General features: G+C 41.7%; 1 protein-coding gene across 2 annotated transcripts in view; it reads right to left on the bottom strand.

Moving 5' to 3' along the window:
• Window positions 1-16,627, bottom strand: part of LOC134206139 (uncharacterized) — a 77,806-nt gene that overhangs the window by 56,476 nt on the left and 4,703 nt on the right. The window contains exon 1 of one of the 2 annotated variants that reach the window (XM_062681830.1): window positions 2,989-3,166. The exons of the other annotated variant lie outside the window; for it this stretch is intronic. The gene's annotated coding sequence lies outside the window, so the exon portion shown is untranslated. Of the gene's footprint in view, window positions 1-2,988; window positions 3,167-16,627 lie in introns of those variants that run through there. 2 annotated transcript variants of the gene reach the window in all.

The raw sequence follows: 16,627 nt of genomic DNA, 5'->3' as shown, positions 1-16,627 counted from the left end.
CTTTGCTCAACCGTATCAGTTTATCCGGAAATCCGTTTCGTGCATTAGCTGCCATAGCTGGTCCCGATCGATTGTATCATATGCGGCTTTGAAGTCGATGAATACATTATGTGTGAGCACGTTGCATTCGCGGCATTTCTGCAATACCTGACGTATGGCGAACACCTGGTCTGTGGTAAAGCGTTCATCCATAAATCCCGCCTGGTACTGTCCCACGAACTTGTAATTGGTGTTAGTCGGCGACATAAAATTTAGGACAGTACCTTGTAGGCGGCGTTCAGCAATGTGATTGCGCGGTAGATGCTACAATCCAGCTTTTCGCCCTTTTTGTAGATGGGACACACGACACCTTCCATTCACTCCTGCGGCAGAACTTCATCCTCCCAAACCATGGTAATCACCCAGTGCAGCACTCTAGCCAGTGTCTCACCACCGTGTTTAAACAGCTCTCCTGGAAGTTGGTCAACTCCAGGGGCTTTGTTGTTTTTCAGCCGACCGATCTCCTCCTGGATTTCCTGGAGATTCGGAGCCGGAAAACGCATGTCCTACGCGCATGCTCCTAGGTTCATTACCAAACCGCCACCGTTGTCTGCCATATCGCCATTCAGGTGCTCTTCGTAGTGCTGCGGCCACCTTTAGATCACCTCACGCTCATTTGTAAGAAAGTTCCCGTTTATGTCCTTACACATATCGGGCTGTGGCACGTGGCCCTTACGTGAACAGTTCAATATCTCATTGAACTTTCGTGCATTATTAGCGTGGTACAGTTCCTCCGTTTCTTCAGTCTCGATCTTCCTGCTGGCGCTTTTTCCTCCGGAATATCGAGTTTTGTCTGTTCCGCGCCCGTTTGTATAGTACCTAGTTCACCCTTGTGCAGTGTTGCAGCAATCTCGCCCATGCTGCATTCTTCTCCTCAACTAACTGCTAACATTCGCCGTCATACCAGTCGTTTCTCTGATCCAGAGCCACCGTGCCTAGTGCAGCGGTTGCGGTGCTTCCAATGGCGGATCGAATATCCTTCCAGCCATCTTCAAGAGATACTGCGCCTAGCTGCTCTTCCGTTGGGAGTGCCACTTCCAGCTACTGTCTGCGCGTAGTCTTGGGCTAGTCTACCGTCTTGTAGCCGCCCAATGTTTAGCTGTGGTGGACGACTCCGACGCGTGTTGTACACCGTCGAGAGTTTTGAGCGCAGACATACTGCAACTAGGTAGTGGTCGGATTCAATATTCGCACTGCGGTAAGTGCGTACGTTCGTGATGTCGGAGAAGAATTTACCGTCGATTAGAACGTGGTCGATTTGGTTTTCCGTTACTTGTTTAGGTGATCTCCATGTGGCCGTAAAGATATTCTTGCGGGAGAAGAAAGTGCTTCGGACTACCATTCCGCGGGAGGCTGCAAAGTTTATGCATCGTTGACCGTTGTCGTTCGATACGGTATGCACACTATCCGGTCCGATGGCCGGTCTGTACATTTCCTCCCTTCCTACCTGTGCGTTCATGTCACCGATGACGATTTTGACGTCCCGCAGTGGGCATCCATCGTATGTCTGCTCCAGCTGTGCATAGAACGCTTCTTTCTCGTCGTCGGGTCTCCCTTCGTGTGGGCAGTGCACGTTGATGATACTATAGTTGAAGAAACGGCCTTTTATCCTCAGCTTGCACATCCTTGCGTTAATTGGCTACCACCCAATCACGCGTTGGCGCATCTTTCCCAGCACTCGTTGGTAGTGCCACAGCTTTGGCAGAAGGTAGCCGCTTGATGCCCGCTTTTCCACACTTTCTGTCCTGTCCAGCAGATTTTCTGCAGCGCTACGACGTCGAAGTTGCGGGGATGTAATTCATCGTAGATTATCCTGTCGCAACCTGCGAAGCCTAGCGACTTGCAGTTCCATCTTACAAGCTTCCAATCGTGATCCTTTATTCGTCGCCTAGGTCGATACTATTATACATTGTGATACTAAGATACTTCTTCTCTCGAACTTAATTGACAACTGGAATGCACGCGTTTTTGATATTCTCTTGATTTCAGTTAACGACCGCGCACGACCACTCCGTTATTTTTTATGCAAGGTTTTTGTAGCGCTTATGCGATCAATCACCCCGAACTAACTATCGTACGGGATCTACCCACAATTCTCTGTCGCAATTTCGTAAGCCAACTTGCACCGATTATGTAGCCGTAGGATACGTTGTTTTTCATCAGGACTCGTCTCCGACACACGGTGCATTTATCTTTCCTCGTCGAGCTCAATCAAAACAATAGTGCTGTCCAATGAGAGCTTGAAGTATAGCTCGAAGTTTCTACCTGTCCTGCTCATGCCCATTTGTTGACAAAAAAGAACGAGCAGAACGGGAACAACTTCGAGCTACTTCGAGCTGCTCATTGGACAGCACTAATACCACTGATTAATCTGTCAATGAGTGTTGAGTAAATTGTTGCAAGGGACCACTGCAATTCGGACATTTCCTACTTGACAACAATAGGAGTAATTGAAATTTCTCTCAGTTTTTGTATAATAATTATGAAATGATAAGTCTTCTACCAAATCTAAAAGAAAGTTTCACGATTTCGTTTATATCACGCGTTAGTTTTATATTTTGGTAAAAAATATGCAGTTAGACGAATATTTTTTGGATCCACTGTGTCTAGCTTTGGTGTACCCATTTTTATACACGACAAAGCACACCATAATGTAATTAGTTACATAGCCTAAATGATGTTACTTCCTATCCCTAAACACCTGTGGTAAACCCCATTTTAACAGAGTTCAAAATCGAGCCAGAGATCTTATCGGGCTATCGAAGCCAAGCTTCATAGTTGAGTACATTATCAAATGGATGCTATAGGGGGCTTACGATAAGAATAAGCGAAAATCTAATCTTCTTTCACATTTGAACAGACGTGATAAGCAGGAAAAAACTATGTAGGTAGGTATGGCCTCGTTGTATTGGATGTGAGTGAACATGAAGATGAGAGACGGAAACTTACCCTTCTGCATAATATTAATATCGTCCGACCAACCAGGAAGTGGAACACCGCCGAGAACGATACTATTTTCGATTGAGTTCTTGTTTGGATTGTCACTTTCACGAACATTTCATGATCGCCACGACTTTCAAATTTCCTCAATTCACTTTGCAGGCAGGCACGGTTTCTAAACAATCTGATAATGTTTCAATTATTAACCATGTGTTAAACTAAAACCTCGTGAAACCATACACATATAGGTGGAAGATGATAAAAAATCCCTTCCAATATTTGCTTGGAAGAAACTCACAACTTCATTCCGAAGTAGAGGAACACGTCGTGAATAGCACACAATACATATATTGCTTCCATGCTGTATGGCAGGGGAGATAAAATGAACAGAGTGTATAATATTGACGGATTTCTTGTTTTGGAAAAGGTAATGTGTATGTGATTTTGATTTGTAACAGCGTCCCTATGAGTCCATGACAGCTTTTTTTTCACGGCTAATAAAATATAACTGAAATTTTTGGAGTTGTTGGTTTTTCAAATAAATGTTTGAAGGATTCTTAAAAAGTCAAATATTTTTTTCAATGATTAAACGATTAACGTCCCAATCGAAGTTGTATTCTGAAACATTTTTTGCCTTATATCTTTAACATGGCCGTATTACCCCCATCCCTCTACTCTCGTTTTCTTCTTATAGCTGACAGACAGACCAACGAATGCACGACTCGGTATCAGCTCCGCAATCCACAGTCTATCTTCTCTGTGAGGATAGTGAGTAAAACGGACGTTGCGAAATATTCATCCACCGGTAGATTCGCTTTCCAGCCACACTTCGATGAATCAAGCTTCAGTCAAGCTTTGGCTCTCGACTTTGGAACTTTGGATGATGTCAGTAGGCCGCTCTTGTCTCGCACTCTTGTTCACTATGAACGAAGTGCGTAGCCAGACGTTGTCTGCTTTGTATCTAAACAGCATTGGTATAGCAATGTATAAAAAGTATCAGAGGTATCAGAGACCAGAGTATACATAAAAGTAGACATTTGAATCGTTTTTCATTACATCTGTTTCTCCACAAGTGACACGGGAAAAGTTTTTGTTGATAAGGTTTACAAACCGATCATCATTTTGTATGGAATATGCATCGAAAAACAAAGCACATTTGCTATGATTATTTGTTCAACCTATGATGATTAATATTTAATCCCAATTTTATCAAGTTATGTCACACGTTTCTCTACGCTAGCTACGGCACTTAAAACACTCATTCTCATTTTGAAGGATGAATGAATTCGAACCTTTTCGCTCTGAGTACACTTTTTCTTCTTCCTCCTATACACGGGGCACTGTTGTTCATTCAGACAAGCCTCTACGAAATGATTTTGTCCGAGAATTCGGAAACTCGAGCGAATGGAAATAGGAAGAGCAAAATAATCCGTAGGAGGCAAATCATTACTTCTTACGATATTATCTGCTGGCAATCATAGTTTATCACATAAATTTTATTCAAGAAACAACAACAGCGGCAACAGAATGGCGATAAAATTGGCTGCCAGTTGTTGCGGCGGGACCATGTGTGAGTGTGTACGTGTCCCAAATGTAATCAAAAGGAGCTTGAATGATCGCCTACATATACGGGTATCGTCGTCACATAATAAAGGGGCCGATTCCTCTAGCGTGGCATTGAAATCAAGCAGAAGTGCTGGGTGGCAAATTATATACGTGACACGAAACACGAGATCACCACCCTATTATTGTATGCTCATTATTTCACGCTATAGCAATGAAGTCACGTTGTTGCTATGTACAATATCAGTGTGTCTACTCATCAGTGAAAACTAAATTCCCTGATTTTCCAGTTTTTTTTTCCAGATGCTTCACTTTAATTCCAGGTTAAGGTGATTATAGAATGAAGCCCGTGGTGAATTTCAAATTCACCACGCGTTTATCTACATACATTTCCAAAAGCCCAAATCTAGCGTAATAGTTTTCGTACAGTGCAGAAAATAAAATTACGATTGTTCAGCATTACTAAGCAAACGATCTACCACTATTTCAGCCCCATACGCGTTATGGTTCTTTCATCTCGTGCTCTTGAAAAAAATATTGGAAAAGCACGTGGTTTACAAAATGGCCGATTTCTGGCTTTATTGTATAATCACCTTAAAACAAACGTGGCATATTTAGATTTTTATACAGTCGCCTCTCCACATCTCGATATTTGGAAGGAAAATTTAAGGTGATTATAGAATGAAGCCCGTGGTGAATTTCAAATTCACCACGCGTTTATCTACATACATTTCCAAAAGCCCAAATCTAGCGTAATAGTTTTCGTACAGTGCAGAAAATAAAATTACGATTGTTCAGCAGTACTAAGCAAACGATCTACCACTATTTCAGCCCCATACGCGTTATGGTTCTTTCATCTCGTGCTCTTGAAAAAAATATTGGAAAAGCACGTGGTTTACAAAATGGCCGATTTCTGGCTTTATTGTATAATCACCTTAAGTGGTTACTAGATCAGGAAAAGCTCGTTGCTATGAAAAACGACAACAAAACAAATGTCATTCCTTGTTTTTAATGTGTTTGTTATTGTTTAAAGATGATCTAGTAAAAAGATATTTTAGTTACTAGATAAAGATTGTCGCTGTCGTCGCTGTTCGGTACATCTTTTGCTGGCGAGGATACACGGAAGAAAAAAAGTACCCAAAATTGAGTATTTTTAAACTTACTTTTGAGTTATTTTTTCTCTTCTCTTTCATCCACTCTTTCTTTTGTTGTCAAAAACAAAAGAGCCAAACAATCCAACGACGCCAGTTTAATACGGGAAGCCAATTTTAAGTTTTATTACCTGAGGTCGAAATTGAGTGAATTAAACTTAAATTTGGGTCAATAAATTTTCCGTTGGGTACTTTTTTAACATGGGAGTAAAGGCAAACTACTACGACCCTACTTACTCAATTTTGGCTTCCCGTACGGATGTACGAGGTTGGGTGAATTAAACTCACTATTGGGTAGTTTATTTCTTCCGTGTAGGGGAGCTAAATGTCAAAGAAGGAAAATCCATACGATTTGACAGGTATGTACCACACATGTTCCGGACAGCAGAACAAAGGGAACCGAAGCGACAATCTTCATCTAGTAACTAAAATATCTTTTATCTAGTAGCCTAGAAATTTGAATATATCTACATAGAGAGAAATAATTCTGAACAAGTAAATATTAGGAAACATTTTCAAGAACTCCTTCGCAAGTTCATACAGAAATTGCTTCAGCCATTCTATCAAAAGTTCTATCAGAAGTTCCTTCAAAGGTTCTTCTGAAGAAATCTTCCAGAAATAAATTCAGAAATTCCTTCAAATAGGAAGTTTTGGAGTTTCCCTCAGGAATTCATTTGAAACTTCCTCTGGTATTTCATTCGGAAATTTCTTTATAAAAACTCCAAACAACAACTTAACGAATTATTCCGGAACATTTTTGAGAGATTTCCTTGGCATTTTCTTTACGAGATTTTTTGGAAATTCCTCTCGGGGCTTCTTTCGAAATATCCTAATAAAATCATTTAGAAATACCTTCGTAAAATTCTTTGACAATTTCTTCATAAATTCTTTTAAAATTTCTTCGAAAATTCTTTCAGGATTTTTTTCAGAAATTTATTTAAAAATCCTTTCGGATATTTTTTTATACTTTATTTTGGATTTTGATTCGGTAATTTCTTAAGAAAAACATTAAAAAACTTCTTTAGAGATTGTTCCGAAAATTCGTTTTGGAATTTCTTCGGGAACTCCTTTAGAAAATATCATATGAGGATTTCTTTAAATTTCTTTACTAATTCCTTCAAAAATTCTTTTGGTAATATTCTCGGCAATGTTTAGAAACTCTTTTGGAGTGAAACTCCTCCAGGAGTTTCTTCGAAAATTCGTCTAAAAATTTGGAAACACAGTTGATGATAAAGTATAACAAATAGCCAGTGGTTACAGCACCACTTTGCATTCTAGTACTTATGCTTCACTGGAAGTAAAAAATGCTTCAGTAAAACTTTTTGTAAATTCCTTGGAATTTTTTAAGAACACATTCGAAAATTTCTTCAGAAAAAAATTTGAAAACACATTAACGAAGTGTTCCGGATACTCCCACGAACATTTCTTTAAAGATTCCTTCGGAAATTCCTTCACGATTAAAAAAAAAACAATTCTTTTGGAATTTTTTTGGAAATTATTTCTGGAAATTCTAAAGAAAATTGTTCCAGATATTCTTATGAAATTTCTCCAGAATCTTCTTCTGACATTTCTTGAGAATTTCTTTCAGCCAATCTTCCAGAAATTCTTTTGAACGTCCGGAAATTCTTTTGGATGTTTGTAAATTCCATCAAAATTACCATAGAACTTTTTTCGAGAAACTATTAAGATTTTTTGGAAATTTATTCTAGAATCCATTTGAAGATTTTCCTCAAGAAATTATTTTGGAAAATCCCTTCGGAATTTCTTCGGAAATTCTTTCAAAAATTCTTTAAGCTAAAATTCTTTACAATTTTTTTTTAGATTTTTTTTTCGAATATCTCTTTAAAAATTTCTAAAATTAATTTCCACAGAAATTCTTTTTTCTTTTACGAAATTCTTTATCTTGAAAATTCCTCCAGGAATAATTGATAAAATAACGCACATAGTTGGCACGGCAAATGCTGGGTAAAGCGTACCATTGGTACTTCGCGTACCTGAAGGAATAAAATAGACCCCATCTCGCGGTCCTTAGCCTCTTACCCAGCAACTCCTATCCCTACCTCCCCGCGGTGCTGGCCGGGATACGAGCAACCTTAGGGAAGATCGGGTAACCAATTCCGGTGGGAACTATGGTCGTATGCTGACAGGGAAGGGGGGGTTTGCTCCTCTCCGGAGGTGCAAATCTTATTGAGCGTCTGTTCTCCATGTCAGGATCGGCTCACAACAGCGTCTGTTCTCCATGTTAGGGGCGGCTGATCATCGTCCGAGTGCCAGCGAGGGACTTTAAGTGAAACTGTGCACCATGGTCCACCGGAAATAAGGAGGAATGGTCCTCCGGAAATTTAGGGGGTCTGGTGTCAGGCCCTGCAAGCCAGCCTTTAAAAAACATACGCAACGAACAATCAACAAGAGAGTACGGACCGGAACCATCGGCGAAGACCACTGCGACGAAAAGGGACTAGCGATTGGAAACTCGGTTCGTGGAACTGCAAATCTCTCAACTTCATCGGGAGCACACGCATACTTGCCGATGTGCTCAAGGACCGTGGATTCGGCATCGTAGCGCTGCAGGAGGTTTGTTGGAAGGGATCAATGGTGCGAACGTTTAGAGGTAATCATACCATCTACCAGAGCTGCGGCAATACACACGAGCTGGGAACAGCTTTCATAGTGATGGGCGATATGCAAAGGCGCGTGATCGGGTGGTGGCCGATCAATGAAAGAATGTGCAAGTTGAGGATCAAAGGCCGGTTCTTCAACTTCAGCATAATCAACGTCCATAGCCCACACTCCGGGAGCACTGATGATGATAAGGACGCATTCTACGCGCAGCTGGAACGTGAGTACGACAGCTGCCCAAACCACGACGTCAAAATCATCATAGGAGATTTGAACGCTCAGGTTCGCCAAGAGGAGGAGTTTAGACCGACTATTGGAAAGTTCAGCGCTCACCGGCTGACGAACGAAAACGGCCTACGACTAATTGATTTCGCCGCCTCCAAGAATATGGCCATTCGCAGCACCTATTTCCAACACAGCCTCCCGTATCGGTACACCTGGAGATCACCACTGCAGACAGAATCACAAATCGACCACGTTCTGATTGATGGACGGCACTTCTCCGACATTATCGACGTCAGGACATATCGTGGCGCTAACATCGACTCTGACCACTATCTGGTGATGGTTAAACTGCGTCCAAAACTATCCGTCATCAACAATGTTCGGTACCGACGACCGCCGCGGTACGACCTAGAGCGACTGAAGCAACCTGATGTCGCCACTGCATACGCGCAGCATCTCGAGGCAGCGTTGCCGGAAGAGGGTGAGCTCGATGGGGCCCCTCTTGAGGACTGCTGGAATACAGTCAAAGCAGCCATTAACGAAGCAGCGGAGAACAACGTCGGGTATATGGGTCGAAGTCGACGGAACGATTGGTTCGACGAAGAGTGCAGACAGATTCTGGAGGAGAAGGACGCAGCGCGGGCGGTCGCGCTGCAGCAAGGTACCCGGCAGAACGTGGAACGTTATAGACGGAAGCGGAGACAGCAGACCCGCCTTTTTCAGGAGAAGAAACGCCGCCTGGAAGAAGCGGAGTGCGAGGAGATAAAACAGCTGTGCCGTTCTCAAGATACACGCAAGTTCTATCAGAAGCTCAACGCATCCCGCAAAGGCTTCGTGCCGCGAGCCGAAATGTGCCGGGATAAGGATGGGAGCATCTTGACGGACGAACGTGTGGTGATCGAAAGATGGAAGCAGCACTACGAGGAACATCTGAAAGGCGCTGTGAGTACAGGCAGTGAAAGTCAAGGCAGCGGAGGAGATGACAACGTCAGTTCAGCGGACGATGGAAGCCAACCAGCCCCCCCCCCCCCTTGAGGGAAGTTAAGGATGCCATTCAACAGCTAAAGACCAATAAAGCAGCTGGTAAGGATGGTATCGGAGCTGAGCTCATCAAGATGGGCCCGGAAAAGCTGGCCACTTGCCTGCACAAACTGATAGTCAGAATCTGGGAAACCGAACAGCTACCGGAGGAGTGGAAGGAAGGGGTTATATGCCCCATCTACAAGAAAGGCGACAAACTGGAGTGTGAGAACTTTCGACCGATCACCATCCTTAATGCCGCCTACAAAGTGATATCCCAGATCATCTTCCGTCGCCTGTCACCATTAGTGAACGAGTTCGTGGGAAGTTATCAAGCCGGCTTCGTTGACGGCCGCTCGACAACGGACCAGATCTTTACTGTACGGCAAATCCTTCAAAAATGCCGTGAATACTAGGTCCCAACGCACCATATGTTCGTTGATTTCAAGGCAGCATACGACAGTATAGACCGCGTAGAGCTATGGAAAATTATGGACGAGAACAGCTTCCCTGGGAAGCTTACCACACTGATCAAAGCAACGGTGGATGGTGTGCAAAACTGTGTGAAGATTTCGGGCGAACACTCCAGTTCGTTCGAATCGCGCCGGGGACTAAGACAAGGTGATGGACTTTCGTGCCTGTTGTTCAACATTGTGCTAGAAGGTGTCATGCGGAGAGCCGGGTGTAACAGCCGGGGTACGATTTTCAACAGGTCCAGTCAATTTATTTGCTTCGTGGATGACATGGACATTGTCGGCCGAACATTTGCAAAGGTGGCAGAACGGTGAAGCAACAAAAGTTGGACTGGTGGTGAATGCGTCAAAGATAAAGTACATGCTTGTGGGCGGAACCGAGCGCGACAGGGCCCGCCTGGGAAGCAGTGTTACGATAGAAGGGGATACCTTCGAGGTGGTCGAGGAATTCGTCTACCTCGGATCCTTGCTAACGGCTGACAACAACGTTAGTCGTGAAATACGAAGGCGCATCATCTGTGGAAGTCGGGCCTACTACGGGCTCCAGAAGAAACTGCGGTCGAAAAAGATTCGCCACCGCACCAAATGTGTCATGTACAAGACCCTTATAAGACCGGTTGTCCTCTACGGACATGTAACATGGACAATGCTCGAGGAGGACTTGCAAGCACTCGGAGTATTCGAGAGACGGGTGCTTAGGACCATCTTTGGCGGTGTGCAAGAAGACGGTGTGTGGCGGTGTAGAATGAACCATGAGCTCGCCCAACTCTACGGCGAACCCAGTATCCAGAAGGTAGCTAAAGCCGGAAGAGTACGATGGGCAGGACATGTTGCAAGAATGCCGGACAACAACCCTGCAAAGATGGTGTTCGCTTCAAATCCGGCAGGTACGAGACGGCGTGGAGCGCAGCGAGCGAGATGGGCAGACCAGGTGCAAAACGACTTGGCGAGCGTGGGGCGTATCCGAGGATGGAGAGATGCGGCCTCGAACCGTGTATTGTGGCGTCAAATTGTTGATTCAGTGTTATCTGTTTAGATGTTAACTAAATAAATAATAATAATAACTCACATAGTTCTTATGGACACCACTTCTTCAGTGATTCCTTTAAAAATCCTTCTGAAATTCCTTTGAAAATGATTTAACTTGGCAACAGGTTAAGGCTGTGAACCATTCCACCGATTTGTTTAGCTTTGACAATTCGATGGTTGTTTCTCTGTGATAAAAACCAACCCTGCTACGGAGCATGGTGAATCGATGGAATGGTTCACAGCCTAAGGCGGTAGCAGGGTGTCCATTTAAAATCGATTTTCAGATTCCCGTTTTTCCCCGGTTGGAGGAACTTATACTAAAATATCATAATAGCGGATCTAAGCAAGAAATTAGCTATTTTTCATGTTTGTTTTATTAGAGGGAGAACTAGGAATCTCTTAGACCCATTCAATATGAATCAATCCCAGTTTTGTCACATGCGGAATCGAAGGAATTATAATCTACAATAATTTCTTGTGGATTCTAATTCTAGAACAGACAATCTTCACTGCTCAAAAACACTTTCTTTTGAATTATTAGAATTTTGTTTTTCAATATTGTTCATTCATGCCGATTTTTCACCACATTTAAAATTTTCACCCAATATTGCAATATTAGAATTTTCAAAGTTATGGAACTTATTATTTATTTTATATGTAAAAAGTTGGAGAAATAATAAGGGTAAAAAAAAAAATCTCAAAATTTTCTAAATTATAAAACATTCTTTCAGAACCACAGATTTTTTTGAGCAAAATAATCAAAAATCATTTATAAGCTGTTAAATTTTACCCACAGTCTTCTCCTAAATCATTCTAATTCCGCTCAGATTAATCGGTTTCCATGAAAAAATCATCTGAAATTATTTATCAAAATTTTGTACCATAGCTTACCAAAGTTGTGGGGTTGCGACCACCTTCCATAAGATTTACACAGGCTAGGGGGTCGCGACCCACCGCTTTGGGAAACTATGTTTTACACATGTTGTGTCATTATTACCGATATGCGATTTTTTTTGTGTGGCTCACATTATTGTTAGAAATATTATTTTTAGATGATAGTTATTTAAGACATATCAAGAAAAAATAGTTCATAAATTTGGTTATTAATGTGTTTGATTTGATCGATAGTTCAATTTCCCGATTGGTTTCATGATTTCCCGCATTTTTCCCGGTCGAGTCCAATTCCCGTTTTTTCCCGCTTTTCCCGGTTTTCCAGACTGGATGGACACCCTGCGGTAGCTTGATATCGCTCAGGATGGAGATCTTTAAAGTCAGCCCTTTACAGCCCTTGTTCAGGACAGAGGTGTGCGCCGGTCCGATATTCGTCGGCGGCGGCGTTGATCAGAATTTTGGTCGGCGGCGGCGTGGCGATTTTTCGATTACGTTTCTTTAAGTTTTTTTTGTCTTTTTTCGGGATATTTTCAAGGCATTAAGGTCACTTCTCACGGAATCCAAGTTTCAAAGTGCTCGCGTTTTTGGGGGCACACCACTCGATACGGAGGCGACGCACGACTGTCATTTTTGTCGATTTAGCTTTGTTGCGTCGCAGAATGCGTGAAATAATAAAAATGACAGTTGTGCGTTGCTTCCATATCGAGTGGTTTGCCCCCGAAAACGCGAGCACTTTGAAACTCTTGGATTCCGTGAGGAGCGACCTTAACGGAAGAATCTTCGAATTTTGCCTAAAAAATCTGATGAAGTTCTTCAAAAAGTTCTTCAAGTTTTTCCAAAATTTTCATTTGAAAACTATTTTCGGATTTTCCACGGAAACTAGGGTTTCTTACCCCATTCCCGGCCTAACATGCGCACGACTGCATTATTTAAGGTCACTCCTGACGGAATCCAAGTTCCAAAGTGCTCGCGTTTTCGGGGGCACACCACTCGATTCAGAGGCGGCGCACAACTGTCATTTTTGTTGATTTAGCTTTGCTGCGTCGCAGCATGCGTAAAATAATAAAAATGACAGTTGTGCGTTGCTTCCGTATCGAGTGATGTGCCCCCGAAAACGCGAGCACTTTCAAACTTGGATTCCGTCAGGAGTGACCTTAATGGATATTTATGACTAGGAGCTACTTTTCCTGAATTTTGTGGGCCGTGTAATATTGCGATGGGGTTCACCTCTGCTTAAAAAAATAGTTATTCTTGCTAAAACCGCTCGAATAAGCTTTTATTTCATTTAAATTAACATGGTGCAGCACTCATTTCAGTCATAGGCGATTGCTCATCCGGCATACCCCAAGTCTCTTCGGCATACGCAATATTTTACTCAATCTCTCAACATCTTACTCTCATTCTCTCTCTCGGGACGGTAGAAAATGCGACGTAAACAAAAATATGCACGTTCCACGATAACGTGATGCCAGATGGTATTATTCATAATAATTTTTATTTGGTTGAGAAGATATCTAGACCAACATTTGAAAAGGGCGTAACAGTCAAAATTTATTCCTGCTGATTCTTTGCCCTCATATATAGCTTTATATGTAGACGAAGAATCAGAAGTAATAAATTTTGGCTGTTACGCCCTTTTCAAATGTTGGTCTAGATATATGCACTCATCCAGATTCCTTCAAAATACTTGAAAAAATATTGTTTTTAGTCTTTGAAATTGAGATAATTATAAATAACATAAAAGCGTCAACGTTTTAGACAGTTTTCCTATTAACGACGAAGAATTATCTTCATACTAAAATAAGACTCATGGCCTTTTGGCAGCACTGTACAGCTAGAAGTTCTTGGGCCGAGGTGATTTTTTGTTCGGTTTGAGGATACATTTTTAAATGTATTCTAATATGTTTATATAAGATCTAGTGATACGAACAATTAGTAAAGATTGAAGTGCGTGATTTTAGCATTATTGTGTGGTGATAAACAGCCTGAAGCAATGGTTGTATCGAGCACTGTGACGATTTTCAGGTAGGTGTGTATTTGATGATACCGTTTTGTAAAAGTGGAAAGAATCACTCCGGCTCAGTGGTGTTGCAATGAAGAGCAAAAGTTCGAAATCTACATTTTTATTTTCTATAATTGGATCGATTAGGAGTGAAATAAATGGTTGAAAAATATTGAGTATTGTGCGCGATAAATAGGAGACTTTTTCAAAATTATCAATCATAAACCTACGGCTACCAAACAGTATAAATCATTAGTTTTCTATGCAGTGAGCCGGGAATGGGGTCCATAGGCCCAAGTCGTGATTTACCCTACTTTGAAGTTTCGAGATTTTTTTGGAATTAACAGCAGAAGCTCTTGGAATTTTGTACAGTAGACGTTCGATAGCTGCAAGTCATTTAACTGCAATGCAATGTATTTTAACGGCAATTTGATAGTTGCAAGTTTGCAACAGTTTTACACCAGAGTCTATTATATAGAGTTACGCAAAGAGGATCTTCTTACACTTATTCTGTATGATGCTCTTGTTATTCTGTTGCCAACTTTCACTTTTGTTCAACCCTTCAAGTGACTTCACGGGAGCGTTCACTTCTAAAGCTTTTTAATTCGATAACCAAGTCACCCACAGAGTGCAAACACGTGAGTTTCTTGTTGCTACTTTATTGGGGAATGTATTGATGTTTTTTGAAGCTGTTTATAGATCAAATCTAATACATTTAAATTTATGCGTTTTAATTCGCCATAATAATCATTAGGCGATAACAATACTTCCGCCTCACCAACAAGCATTTGTTTACTTTGCTCGATAGGTAGACGGTTTGACAGTTCAATAGGTAGATTTGGCTTCACTCTTTGCGCAACTCTATATATAATAGACTCTGTTTTACACTTATCGGACCGCTGAACATTGAAACTCTGCACAATCAGGTGCACTTCTATTGCATCTGACGTCGACTGACAACCGTTTGAAGTCTAGAATGCGTTGCAGTTATCGAACGGCATTCGCCAACTGAAACGTAAATATGTAAATATGTTATATATATATATACTAACAACTAGTGTATTAGGTTCTGCAGCGTCTGCACGTAACCTCAATTTGGTGACAGATTAGTGGTACTTCTTGTTGGACTCAGGGGCAGCCAACCAATCACGAACTCGACCCTTGTCGGAGTCAGTGGCAAGTACTACTGAACTGTCAAAAAAGTTCATTCGACGGGGACCGAATTCATTCGTTACGTCATGCTGCAGAGCCTAATTGTCCATGCGAAATTCTTGGGAAATTTACAGCCGTACTGGTGATTTGGCCGAAAAAGTAATTTTTCCTAACAGGTCGTATGGCCGATATTGGCCATTTGGCCGAATAGGCCATCAGCCCGAAATGCCGTGTCGCCGAAATAGTCGTTTGTCAGAATTGGCCATATGGCTAAATGTCAATTATTGAACGGATAATATGGTCAAAAATTGCCAGGTCCACTCGTTTGGCCAAATGACATTTATGGCTAAATGGCCTTATTGTCAAAAGATCATTGAACGAAACTTCGTAACCTCTCTACTTTGTAAGTCGATTTAAGCCGAAATTCGTCTAACCAAATCCCATGAAGCCGAATTTAACGTATAGATCAAAACTGTTATCAGGTCGAAAATGGTTTGTCCGCAAATGTAGTTTGGCCGAAAGCGACATACAGACGAAAGGGACATTCGACCGAACTGGTAGTTTGGTCGAAAAAATCGTTAGACCGAATAGTTCATTCGATCGAAATTGCCGTTTGGTAGGAATGGTGTTTTGACAGAAAGTGCATTTTGGCCCGGAAATGTCCTCTCTGCAAAACAACCCTTTCGGCTAAACGGCATTTTTGCCAAATGACCTATTCTGCTAAATGACTTCTTAGCAAATAGTGCATTCAGCCGAACGACACTTTTCGCAGAAAATGCCATTTGACCAAAATGGTTGTTTTGCAAAAAGGACACTTTGGGCTAAATGGCTCTTTCTGCCAAATGACCATTCTTACCAAATTGCATTTTTGGTCGAATGATCTATTCGTTCAAACGACTTTTTCAGCCGAACGGCATATTCAGTCGTATGTTCCTTTCGGCTGTATGTCGCTTTCGGTCAAACTATATTATCGGTCAAACCATTTTCGACCTGATAACAGTTTCAAATAAACGTTCAGTCGGTTCGGCCAAATGGAATTTGGCTAGGTGATTTTTGGCTTATAGGCAAGTATCGACTTAAAAGTAGAAAAGTTACGGAATTTTGTTCAATTATCATTTGACAAAAAAAGTGGCCATTTCGCCAAACGAGTGGCCATTTTTGACCATATTATTCATTCGATAATTGACATTTAGCTGTATGTATTTTCAATCTTTCGCAAAAATTTGTTTCGGTCCGGTCTAGGATGTTTTCGGGTTGGAAACATTCTCGACACCCTGGGCATAGTGTATCCATTGTACTTGCCACATAAAATACATACTTATGCAATGGCGGGCATAGAAAAGCTTTCAATCAATAACTGAGGAAATGCTAATATAATACTAAATTGAAAAGCAGGCAAAGTTTCAGTTGGATTGGAATGTAGAGCCGTTAAAGAAGAAGAATGTTTCACCTGACAAAGATCCAGGTCGAAATTCACAATACAGTTATATACTGATTTTATCACCCCCCTGGTGAATTTAGGT

This window comes from Armigeres subalbatus, chromosome 1 (genome assembly GCF_024139115.2).
Source record: "Armigeres subalbatus isolate Guangzhou_Male chromosome 1, GZ_Asu_2, whole genome shotgun sequence".
Classification (NCBI taxonomy): Eukaryota; Metazoa; Arthropoda; class Insecta; order Diptera; family Culicidae; genus Armigeres; species Armigeres subalbatus.
This window is presented reverse-complemented; position numbering and strand designations above follow the sequence as displayed.